The sequence below is a fragment of the Lissotriton vulgaris genome, chromosome 4_1 (genome assembly GCF_964263255.1).
Source record: "Lissotriton vulgaris chromosome 4_1, aLisVul1.2, whole genome shotgun sequence".
Taxonomy (NCBI): Eukaryota; Metazoa; Chordata; class Amphibia; order Caudata; family Salamandridae; genus Lissotriton; species Lissotriton vulgaris.
This window is the reverse complement of record NC_141691.1, coordinates 208,892,086-208,905,435: the sequence shown is the minus strand read 5'-3', so window position 1 is coordinate 208,905,435 and position 13,350 is coordinate 208,892,086.

Below are 13,350 nucleotides of genomic sequence, written 5' to 3'. Positions count from 1 at the left end.
GTATTCGGCAATTAATGTATTTATCCAAACGTGAAATTAACCAAAAACTCCACGCCAGCACCCTTCTTAAGTATCCCCGTTCGATGCGGATCCCCAGAGGGTTACGGATAGCGCTGAAACCGTCACTTTGTAAGAATTCGAAATCCTTCCAAGAAAAATGGAACGCCATTTTAAACAAGTGCAGTTTAGACCTGATTTTACTTATTGTACAAGAACTTTCAAACATATTGATCGAACTTCACAAAAAGATCAAGGAAATTGAAACCGAATTGACAAACATGGCCACCTCCGAGGAGCTAACAAAAATTCTTGAGGATACAAAAGTGCAAATAGAAAAACACACTAGAGAAATTAACGATCGGAAAATCAGAAAATTCAGAAGAGACACACAAGATTATAAATTGGGGGAGGTATACACGTGGGCAGACGTGTATGCCCAAAGAAGACGAAATAAACCATTCAATCCCCAAACAGACACATCCTCCTCAGGAAGTGACACATCAAATCGACCCCCAAGAAGGGATAAGACGCGTGAACAACCACCAACCACTGAAACCACACAGGCCACAAATGAGAACACAGCTGAATCACTAACTGCGGTTCCTTTTTTATGGGAAGGCCAAGACAATCAAGACGACCCAGGAGGAGCCTTAGAAAAAACAAAAGAAAAAGAATCCCAACAGTCCAACACACGGAGTATGAAGAAAAACAAGAAGAAGAATACCTAATCATAAACATCTCTGATACCATCCTGAGTCCACACGAAATCAAACTATATCAAAAGGCACATCCTTCATACCCACAGCAAGAACCAACCATCTAGAACTGCAAATAAGCACGTACAAGTTCATACGGAAACTTAAACTGAGACATTATTTCGACCATGTAATCCCACCCATCACAAAAAAAGCAGATCAACTCATGGGACTAAGACCAAGTAGCACATTTGAAGCTCCCATCAGTCACAAGAGCATCGACCTCTTTGAAACACTGACAAGACAAGACATATCTAAACACAATTACAACAAACCACCGAAAAGAAATATAACACAGAAGGACTTTGACACGTTGCGCAAAATATCCAACAACACCAACATCAAATGTTTAAAGGCAGATAAGGGAGGTGCACTAGTAGTGATGAACTCCAGCATGTACAGACAAAAAATGCATGAACACATCAACGATGAACAATTATATCTGAAACTCCCTACCAACCCTACGAACCAATAAAAAAATGAACTTGCCGAAATCATCAACAAGGCACACGAGATGTCCATCATCGACGATAGGACCAAGAGGTACCTATTAAAATCATTTCCTAAAAGTCCCACCATCACCATGATCCCCAAAATCCACAAGAATCTAATGGATCCACCATGCAGGCCCATAGTCTCAACGAAAGGTTCCCTTCACGAACCTGTGGGTAAATTAATAGACCGCTATTTACAACCGATTGTAAAGAACATGAAAAGTTACATCCAAGACACCACAGACTTTTTACTCAAACTGGCACAAATCAAAACGAACATGAACCAACAACTAATTCTATGTACAGCGGATGTACGATCACTTTACACCTCCATCCCCCACAGCGGAGGGATAGAAGCCATTGAGAAAGCCATCCTCGAAAGTGACATAGAAACAGGGATGCAAACTTTCCTAATGGAATTAATCGTCTTCACGCTCTATCACAGCTATTTCCGACAAGATGACACCACAGACACGCCATCGACCTATGGAATCTACTAGACACCATCTCTCCAGACGTCGCCTTCCTAACAGAAACATGGATGAACGCTTCCTCCGCCCCTGACATCGCCATTGCCATCCCTGAAGACTATAAGATCACACGCAAGGACCGCACCGACCATACAGGAGGTGGAATCGCTATCGTCCATAAGAAATCAATCCGCATCTCAACCAGCTCTGACGCCAACCTCGCTAACTCCGAACACCTTCACTTCCAGATCCACATCGATCCCAAGACAACTCTCAGAGGCACCCTCCTCTACAGACCACCAGGTCCCCGCGCAAAATTCAGTGAAGACATCACAGACTTCATCACCCCACACGCGCTCCCCTCCAAAGACTACATCCTTCTGGGAGACCTCAACTTCCACCTTGAAAAAATCAACGACCGCAACACCGCCACCCTCTTGGACAACCTAGCCAACCTTGGACTTAAACAACTGGTCACTTCCCCCACCCACATCGCAGGTCACACACTCGACCCAATCTTCACCTCCAGCAACCACGTCTCCTTCAGCCACACCACAGATCTCCTCTGGACTGACCACAGCTGCGTTCACTTCACTTACAACAAGCCGAATCCCATCATCCACCTCCAACCAACTCTACAAAGAAACTGGAACAAAATCACCACGGAGCAGATCTCCACATCGCTCCTTCAAACCTCCCCAGCCCTCTCTTCTAACGCCAACGAAGCCGCCTCCAACCTCACCCTTTGGCTATCCAACACCGCCGACACCTTAGCACCACTGAAAAAACGTCAACACAAACTTGGCATCAAGAAGGCTTCATGGTTCAACGATGACCTCAAGAAGTCCAAGAAACTGTGCCGCTCCCTTGAAAAGGCCTGGAAAAAAGACCCAACCACCAGCACCAAGGACGCCTTCAAAAGCGCCACCCGCACTCACCACCAACTGATCCGAAAAGCCAAGAAAACAGCATTCAAGGACCGACTTGACAACAACGCCCACAACAGCAAGGAACTCTTCAACATCGTCAAGGAATTTTCCAACCCCTCGGCCAACTCCAACGACATCACCCCCTCTCAAACCCTCTGCGATTCCCTAGCCTCTTTTTTCCACAACAAAATTGCTGACATCCACAACAGCTTTAACAACCAACCCGGAAGCCAACCCACCTTACCATCAGCTGACCATCCTCCCCCCGTTAACACCCTTAGCGCCTGGAACCCAATCTCCACTGAGGACACCATCCGCCTGATGAATTCCATCCACTCTGGATCCCCCACAGACCCATGCCCTCACCACATCTTCAACAAAGCAGACTCCGTCATAGCCCCGCACCTCCGAGACGTCATCAACTGCTCCTTCAACTCCGCCACCTTCCCAGAAGACTGGAAACACGCTGAACTCACCGCCCTTCTGAAAAAACCAACAGCAGACCCCACCGAACTCAAAAATTATCGCCCCATCTCGCTTCTTCCATTCCCGGCCAAAGTCATCAAGAAAGCTGTCAACAACCAGCTCGCCGCCTTCCTCGAAACCAACAAATCACTCGACCCCTCACAATCTGGATTCCGAGCCAAACACAGCACTGAGACCGCCCTCATCGCAGCAACAGACGACATTCGAACTCTACTGGACAATGGAGACACAGTCGCCCTCATCCTCCTCGACCTCTCAGCAGCCTTCGACACAGTCTGCCACAGCACCCTTTTACAACGCCTCAGAAACATCGGAATCCAAGGAAAGGCACTGGAATGGATCACCTCGTTCCTCACCGGAAGAACCCAGAGAGTCCGCCTCCCACCATTCAAGTCTGAGGCCTCTGAAATCATCTGCGGCGTACCACAAGGATCCTCACTCAGTCCCACCCTCTTCAACGTATACATGAGCCCCCTCGCGGCCATCGCCCGCCAACACAACCTCAACATCATCTCTTACGCGGATGACACCCAACTGATCCTATCTCTCACCAAGGACCCCAGCACCGCCAAAACTAACCTACACGAAGGAATGAAAGAAGTCGCCGAATGGATGAAACAAAGCCGTCTGAAACTGAACTCAGACAAAACAGAAGTCCTCATCTTAGGTAATTCCCCCTCTGCATGGGACGACTCCTGGTGGCCGGAAGCCCTCGGAAATGCACCCATCCCGACAGACCACGCACGGAACCTTGGCGTCATCCTGGATTCTTCACTCTCAATGAACAGACAAGTCAGCGCCGTATCCTCTTCCTGCTTTAACATTCTTCGCATGCTCAGAAAAACTTTTCGCTGGATCCCCACCGAAACAAGGAAAACAGTCACCCACGCTCTAGTCACGAGCCGACTGGACTACGGAAACACCCTCTACGCAGGTACCACCGCTAAACTCCTGAAGAAACTACAACGAATCCAAAACGCCTCAGCCAGGCTCATATTAGACATCCCACGCAACGAACACATCTCTGGTCACCTTAAAGACCTCCACTGGCTACCCGTCAACAAGAGAATTACTTTCCGACTGCTTACCCACGCACACAAATCACTCTACGACACCGGACCAGATTGCCTCAACTCTCGACTGTCCTTCTACACCCCCTCCCGCCAACTTCGCTCTTCCAGCCAAGCCTTCGCCACTGTACCTCGCATCAACAAGACCACCATGGGAGGCAGATCCTTCTCATACCTGGCTGCCAAATCATGGAACTCACTCCCCGCTTACCTTCGCCTCACCCAGAATCACCTAGAGTTCAGAAAGCAGCTTAAAACGTGGATATTTGACAAATAATCCTCCTCCCCTTCCTAAGCGCCTTGAAACCCTCTGGGTATGTAGTGCGCTATATAAATTTTATGACTTGACTTGACTTGACCCCGTGCACAATTCAGTGAAGACATCACTGACTTTATCACCCCACACGCCCTCCCCTCCGAGGACTACATTCTACTGGGAGACCTCAATTTTCATCTGGAAAAGAGCAACGACAGCAACGCCACCACCCTACTGGACAATCTCGCCAACCTTGGACTCAAACAACTTATTAACACCCCCACTCACTACGCAGGTCACACACTCGACCCCATCTTCACCTCCAGCAAACATATCTCCTTCAGTCACACCACAGTTCTCCATTGGACGGACCACAGCTGCGTTCACTTTGTCTACAAAAAGACCACAACCCACAACCATCCTCAACCTACTCTGCGAAGAAACTGGAACAAAATCACCATCGACCAGATCTCCTCATCGCTTATTCAAAACCCCCCTGCCCACTCTTCGAATCCCAACCAAGCAGCCATTAACTTCACTCAATGGCTAACCAACAGCGCCGACAACCTAGCACCTTTGAAAAAACGTCAAAACAAACTAGGCAGCAAAAACGCTCCCTGGTTCAACGATGATCTTAAGAAATCCAAGAAACTCTGTCGCTCCCTCGAGAAGTCCTGGAAAAAAGACCCAAACACCAGCACCAAGGACGCCTTCAAAAACGCTACCCGCACACACCACCAACTGATCCGGACTGCCAAGAAAGCTGCACCTAAAGACCGACTAGACAACAACGCCCACAACAGCAAGGAATTATTCAACATCGTCAAAGAATTTACCAACCCCTCAGCCAACTCCAACAACATCACTCCCTCTCAAACCCTTTGCGACTCCCTAGCCTCGTTCTTCCACGACAAAATCGCAGACATCCACAACAGCTTCGACAACCAACCCGGAGACCAACCCTCCCAACCTTCTGCCGTACCCTCACCCCCCTTGAACATCCTCAACGACTGGAACCCTATCTCCACCGAGGACACCATCCGCCTGATGAACTCCATTCACTCTGGTTCCCCCACAGACCCATGCCCTCACCATATCTTCAACAAAGCAGACTCCATCATAGCACCACACCTCCGGGACGTCATCAACTGCTCCCTCAACTCCGCCACCTTCCCGGAAAGCTGGAAACACGCCGAACTCAGCGCCCTTCTGAAAAAACCCACAGCTGACCCCACCGAACTCAAAAACTACCGCCCCATCTCGCTCCTACCATTCCCGGCCAAAGTCATCGAGAAAGCTGTCAACAACCCGCTCGCTGCCTTCCTCGAAACCAACAAATCCCTCGACTCCTCACAGTCCGGCTTCCGAGCAAAACACAGCACTGAGATCGCACTCATCGCAGCAACAGACAACATTCGAACTCTACTGGACAATGGAGACACAGTCGCCCTCATCCTCCTTGACCTCTCCGCAGCCTTCGACACAGTCTGTCATAGCACCCTCCTACAACGCATCAGAAACATCGGAATCCAAGGAAAAGCACTGGAATGGATCACCTCGTTCCTTACCGGAAGAACCCAGAGAGTCCGCCTCCCACCGTTCAAGTCAGAGGCCACTGAAGTCACTTGCGGCGTGCCACAAGGATCTTCACTCAGCCCCACCCTCTTCAACGTATACATGAGCCCCCTCGCGACCATCGCACGCCAACACAACCTCAACATCATCTCCTACGCTGATGACACTCAACTGATCCTCTCACTCACCAAAGACCCGAACACCGCCAAAACCAACCTACATGAAGGAATGAAAGAAGTAGCCGAGTGGATGAAGCACAGCCGTCTGAAACTGAACTCAGACAAAACAGAAGTCCTTATCTTAGGTACCTCCCCCTCCGCCTGGGATGACTCTTGGTGGCCTGAGGCCCTTGGAAAAGCACCCATCCCGATGGACCACGCACGGAACCTAGGCGTCATCCTGGACTCCTCACTCTCGATGAACAGACAAGTCAACGCCGTTTCATCATCCTGCTTCAACATTCTTCGCATGCTCAAAAAAACATTTCGCTGGATCCCCACCGAAACTAGAAAAACGGTCACCCACGCACTGGTCACGAGCCGCCTGGACTACGGTAACACCCTATACGCCGGTACCACCGCAAAACTTCAGAAAAAACTCCAACGCATCCAGAACGCATCAGCCAGACTCATACTAGACATCCCGCGTAAAGACCACATTTCTAGCCACCTGAAAAACCTCCACTGGCTCCCCGTCAATAAGAGGATAACATTCCGCCTCCTAACCCACACACACAAAGCACTTTACGAACTTGGACCCGAATGCCTCAACACTCGACTTTCCTTCTACACCCCCTCCCGCCAGCTACGCTCCTCCAACCAAGCGCTTTCTACTGTACCTCGCATCAACAAAACAACCATGGGAGGAAGATCCTTCTCCTACCTGGCTGCTAAAACCTGGAACTCACTTCCCATTCACCTTCGCCTCACTCAGAACCACCTAGCATTCAGAAAGCAACTTAAAACTTGGATATTCGACAAATAATTCCCCACCCCTCTTCAAGCGCCTTGAGACCCTCTGGGTATGTAGCGCGCTATATAAATTATTTGACTTGACTTGACTATCTGCAACGGTCCGGAACTTCTATGGGCAATTGCGCCACACCGACCTATGCGAACATCTACATGAAGCTCTTTGAAGAGGAGAACATCTACAATGACCCTAACTGGACGAACAACCTAGTAATGTACGCAAGGTACATAGACGACGTTTTTATCATTTGGAGAAACACAGAAGAATCTTTAGTACAAGCACTGACAACCCTAAACTCAGCAAACGAAAGAATTCAATTCACATGGGAGGTTAACCATAAGACCATAACCTTTCTAGATGTTAAAATCACCACAACTGAAACTGGTTTTGAGACAGATCTATTCCGCAAACCCACGGATAGAAATAACACCCTGCTATACACTAGCTTTCATCAAGGATCCCTAAAACAACACCTACCCACATCACAAATGTTACGTGTAAAAAGGATCACCTCGAACCCACAACTAACAACAACACGGTTGAATGAGATGGGAAAAAGATTTCAAGACAGAGGCTACCCAAAGGAGCTCATAAATAAGGCCATAGAAAAAGCTCAAAAAACTCCAAGAGAAAAATTACTGACAAGAATAATTAAAACACAGGAGGACAGAATGGTCCTAGTATCAAGATTTTCCACACTAAGCGCTGCTTACAAAAAGATCATTTTAAGACATTGGCCAATCCTGACTGCTGAACAGGATTTTGGAGACTCGTTCAAAAGCCCCCCCATCTTTGCATACACCCGTAGTGCAAACATCAAAGAGATCCTCAACAACACCTCAATCACCACAAGCAAATACAAAGGAACTCAACCATGCATGAACTGCGGTAATTGTAATTGCATCATAAAAGGCACATCCATCAACCATCCGATGAAAGGGAATGAAATCAAACTAAAAGTCAGTGCGACTTGCGACACACAAAATGTCATATACCTTGTCAAATGCCCGTGTGGCATCATCTACATTGGCAAAACGGAAAGAAAAAGAAAAATTTGCATCAACGAACATAAGTCCAATATCAGGACACACAACCCCAAGTCCAATGTAGCAGTACATTTCACGGAGTCCAGACACAACGTGTCACAACTAAAATTCTTGATACTAGAAGTTGTGGAAAAACATGAGGGCAAAGACAATCACAAGGAACTTTTAAGAAGAGAAATGACATGGATTTATAGACTACAGTCCATGAAACCCATGGGACTAAATGATCGCTTGGAATATTCATGTTACCTATAGAAAACCTTTCCTAAGGTGCTTTATGCCTGATACAGACCTTCCCAAAGTACGAGGGGTCGTACATTCACCTAACGGTGGAATCACATTATTGTTTCATTATTGTTTCATTATTGTTCATTATTGTTTCTCCAATTCATACACATTTTTTGAACATTGTGCATGCCAAGTGTTTTTCACTTGTAATTCACTTCCCGACTCACGGGGAATGATACAGTCCGTTGTTTACCTTGAGGATTTTTACCCACTTCCTGGTTTGCGGGAAAAGTGTAGTCCGTCGTTTATATTTAGCACACACCACTGAGTGTTAGTCGTCCACTTCCTGACTCGCGGAGAACGCCGAAACCTAACCATAGAGCACGGAGCACCCTAACAGCATGTAAGTACCACGCAATGAAGCCCATGCAGGTGCCCCACACGCCCGCCGCATAGAAACCGGTTTACGAATAACACACAATCCCGCTTACTCTTTTACAGATACTTAACCGACACCCAGCACATGAGTGTTTATGACTACTCAATCGCCGCCAACGCGATTAGACACTTTAAAGCACATCTGAATGCACTGAACCGCCTACGCCTCACTCTTTGAACACAGTAAAAGACACGATGCTATGTTCCCGATCACCACGCTATGTAATCCGTTCACTCACCCCACCAACCCTACCCGCATGTTACGACCTTTTATCTATTAGATAATGTACACAGCTATATCTTTTATTGTCAATTTCAGAAACCCATGTTTGTCGTTTTCAGAAGCTCCCAGATGAAGGGTTTAATACCCGAAATGCATTGGAGCCATTTCAAGGATATTTAATGTATACAAAAAGAGAATGAGTCGTAAACCATGAAAATAATGAAGAAATACGATTAAAGAATATAAACAGTTTACCATTTGGAAGCTTATTTTTTCAAGCACCAATGGTGTGCACAACACACAGGGATGTCCCCAAGTTAGATCGGAACACAGGATCTGTCTACATTTATAAACGCGCGCCGGACGGACGCGCCACCTGTATGTAGCACCCAACCCTTAAACAAATTTAATTAAGAACATCACTAACATTTCCAGAACATTGCTGTGCGCCCTCCAACAACAATTGTTTAGGCGTGACAGAAGTAGGCACTAGGCTAAAGTCCGAAAAGCTGGCTGATCAGATGGCGCTGCTGGGTATTGTGAGAAGCTGACGCAGGTGGGCAATTTTACAAGGAGGCACCCGAGGTTCGATAGAAGAATATAGCACTCATGTAAAGTGTCAGTGAAGTGAGAGGCACTGGCATTACCTGGGAATACTAGCATTCAACAAGTGCCTAGATATGCATCAGTTTGTAGCGGGCCCTGTACAAGAGATTCAGATTAATTCTCACAGGCATAGGTGAAGAGTGGAGGCTGCTAGGGGCCTCTTGATGTTACTTACTCCTTGCTCAGGGGAGTGACTGCATCAGTGCCTGCCCTCCGGCTGTTGTCCTTTTTCCGGTTTCAGGACGGCTCCTTCTTGGCATGTGGTATTTTTGGCATAGGTTGCACGTGAGTGCGGCCTTAGCACACGCAAAGCAGGGAATGCCGCCCTCTGTGCACTGACAACAAGCACTGTGTACAGGAGACCCCTTTTACCCTGCTTTATTTATAAACGTGGGCGCCTCTGGTGAGATCATAGAGAGGTTACACTTAGACAGGCTGAGGCCTGTTGAATATTAATAGCATTCCTCTGAAACTGGTGTTTAGAGCAGACAGCGTGTAATGTGGGGACAGGGTCTACCCGCGCTGCGCAATGAATGAGTCAGGCTGACCAAACAGAATATTGGCTCCTCTGCTGTAGACGGGTTCCATCCCCAGCGGGGCTGTTGTATGCCATGCACGTCGAGGCCTTTACTCGGGCTCTTGCTGCAGCACTGTGAATTGGAGTGCTTAAAACATGCACTGTATGGGGCCTGTGACAGGAGGAGTCAGGGGCGTTGGGGGAGGCTACGGCATAGGGTGAAAGAACAAAGCCTCGTTAACAAGTAAATCATCTTTCAAAACACCTAATAATTAGTTGTTCACTTATATTAACTAATTAATTGATAATTTATGGTAATTGTGTGATTTTCTTTAGGTGTGGGTTGTGGGGTTTATGGGGTAAAAGGTGGGAAGAAATCTATGTTTAATTGATTAATAATTAGTTGTTGATTAATATTAATGAATGAATTGAACATTACATATGGAATTTGTGTAATTACTTTTAGGTGTAGGTTGTGGGGTTTAAAGGGGTAAAGGGTGGAAAGTAATTTGTGTTTAATTGTTTAAAAATTAGTCGATCATTAATATTAAATAATTAATTTTGATTTAATTAGGGTATTTCTTTATATTTTTTGTGTGTGGGTTTTAGTGTTATAGGGGTATGGTGTGGGAAGTAAATTAATTTTACTTACTTTATAATTAGTTTTAAATACTGTTCATTTTTTAATTGAAAATACGTTTTAATTGTGTAATATTTTTTTACAGTTTCATTTTAGCTGTGGGTTGTGGGAATTGTGGGAAGTTAAATCATTTTTATGAGTTTTAATTTGTTTAAAGATTATTCATATTTCTTTAATTGGTAATTAATTATGTTAATTAAGATGTCCATTTTTTAAATGTAGATTTGGGTTACGAATTGGGTAGTGTTAAAAGGCAGGAAATAATAAAAATACATTTATGTAAATAATGTTTATGGTTCTAAATAACTTCTAATTATTGGTTACCCATGATTTTGCCAAATCTGTACAGCGCTCTGATACCCGTAAGAGAATTGCTTGTTTATAAAAGTTTTCGAATAAATAAAAAAAAATTACGATAAAATAATTTTAAAAAATTACATTTTTGATAATTATTACTTATTTAATATCATATTTGTATGTATTTGTCTTATGTATTTACCATTATAATATGTTCTTGATTCTTTTTTTAATGTTAAATATATTTGTATTTTAATTTTTAACATATTTATATTTTTTGTTATTTATTTAGTTTTTTAAATATTTTTGTTGTTAAAACGCTTTCCCTACTGTTGCACTCACTGGAATTGGAATATTAATTTTTACCCCTCCCCTATCCAACACTTTCCATACTGTTGCACTCACTGGAGTGGGAATAGTAATTTGTAACCCTCCGCTGTCCAACACTTTCCCTACTGTTGCACTCACAGGAGTGGGAATAGTAATTTTTACTTCTCCCCTATCCAAAACTTTCCCTACTGTTACACTCACTAGAGTGTGAAATTTAAGTTTGAAGATTTTTAAATAGTTTAATGTTTAATTTATAATAGAAGGTTTTTATAAAATTTTATGTTATTGGTACATATATATATATTTATATATATATGTAAAATGTTATATAATTTCAAGATATAAAATAAAATGTATTGTTTACCTGTTTTAAAGTAAATATATATGAATTATTATGTATGTGTGTTTAACTTTTTTAATTAAGTTTATTTTTTTTAATTTTCTTTAATTTATATTAAATCTACTTTATTTTTGTATATAAATGTTATTATTTAACATATTTAATATGTTATTTTATATCTATATACATTCTGTATTTTGTCGAACTATATTTTGTACATATTTTTTTCATATTTTTGTAATTACCTGTTTAAGTATGTATGTATTTATGTATGTATTTATTTCTTATATAGGGCAAACCTTTCACCCTACTATCTAGTATCTTGGCGCTCAGATTTTTACAAATAGCCCCCGTTGCAGCAGCAAGGTCAGGGGTGGAGAATTAGATTAACAACCTCTAGGAAACAGCCAAGTTTTTAGGCTTTTCCTGAAGATAGTCAGGGTGTTGGATTGTCTGATTCGAAGAGGCAGCTTGTTCCAGAGGCGCGCTGCCACCACACTGAAAGCCCGACCTCCCATCCTAGATCGTTTAAATCTGGATGTTGCAGCTAAATTTATAGAGGAGGAGCGGAGCATCCTCTTAAGCTTGTACCAATTAAACCTGTTTGATAACGGTGTTGGACCCAAATCGTGTAGTCCATTGAACACAATGCACAAAGATTTAAAATGGACTCTTTCCCGAATTGGCAACCAATGTAGCTCTTTCAAGGCCAAAGAAGTGGAAGATCAACGCTCCCTATTCAGGGCCATTTTAGCTGCTGTAGACTGGACTCTGTGTAAGCTTTGAATGATGTATTGCAAAGCTCCCAAATACAGGGTGTTACAATAGTCCAGTCTGCTAAGTATTAAGCTTCTGACCACCAAGGTACGAGTCTCATTTGGAAGGAATGGTAGAACCTGCCGTAGCATTCGAAGGAGGACCATACAGACGCTAATTGTCTTATTGGTTTAGCCTCCATCTGGAGATTATCTTCCACCATAACCTCTAAATTTCGTACCACCCTTACCGGGGTCATGGGTTCTTCCTCAGGGGTAAGTCTAAACTTCAGTGGTAGTTGACGAGGTAAGGTACTGCTAGGGCGGAACATTACTTCTGTTTTACCTCCGTTAAATTGGAGATAATTATTCCGAAGCCAATTAGAAGTGTGGCGCATACAATCCTGAAGTATATTCATCGACACCGCTTGCTTCCCCTCCAAAAAAAACACCAATTGGGAGTCATCCGCATAGTTAACCAACTCAATCCCAAACGCTTTAATCAGGTGGAATACAGCACGCAGGTATATATTAAAAAGAATGCGGCTGATATACGAGCCCTGCGGCACTCCATGAAAAACTGGGGATTTTTGGGATGTAAATGGTGTTAGGGATACTGTCTGTTGTCTGTCAGACAAGTAAGATTGTATCCATTGAAAAGCCCTTCCATTCACCCCAATTTCTGTTAGCCTATCCAGCAGGATACAATGGCTAACCGTATCGAAGGCGGCTGACATATCCAGTAATATCAAAACGGTGAACTCTTCATTGTCAGCACGCCTTTGAAGGCTAACCATAACAGTTATTAATGCTGTCTCCGTGCCATGTCTTGCACAAAATCCAAATTGGTCCTTACCAGCAAAGAATTATCCTCAAGAAAATCTGAAAGAGCCCTGCTTACCAATTTTTCTAGGACCTTTACT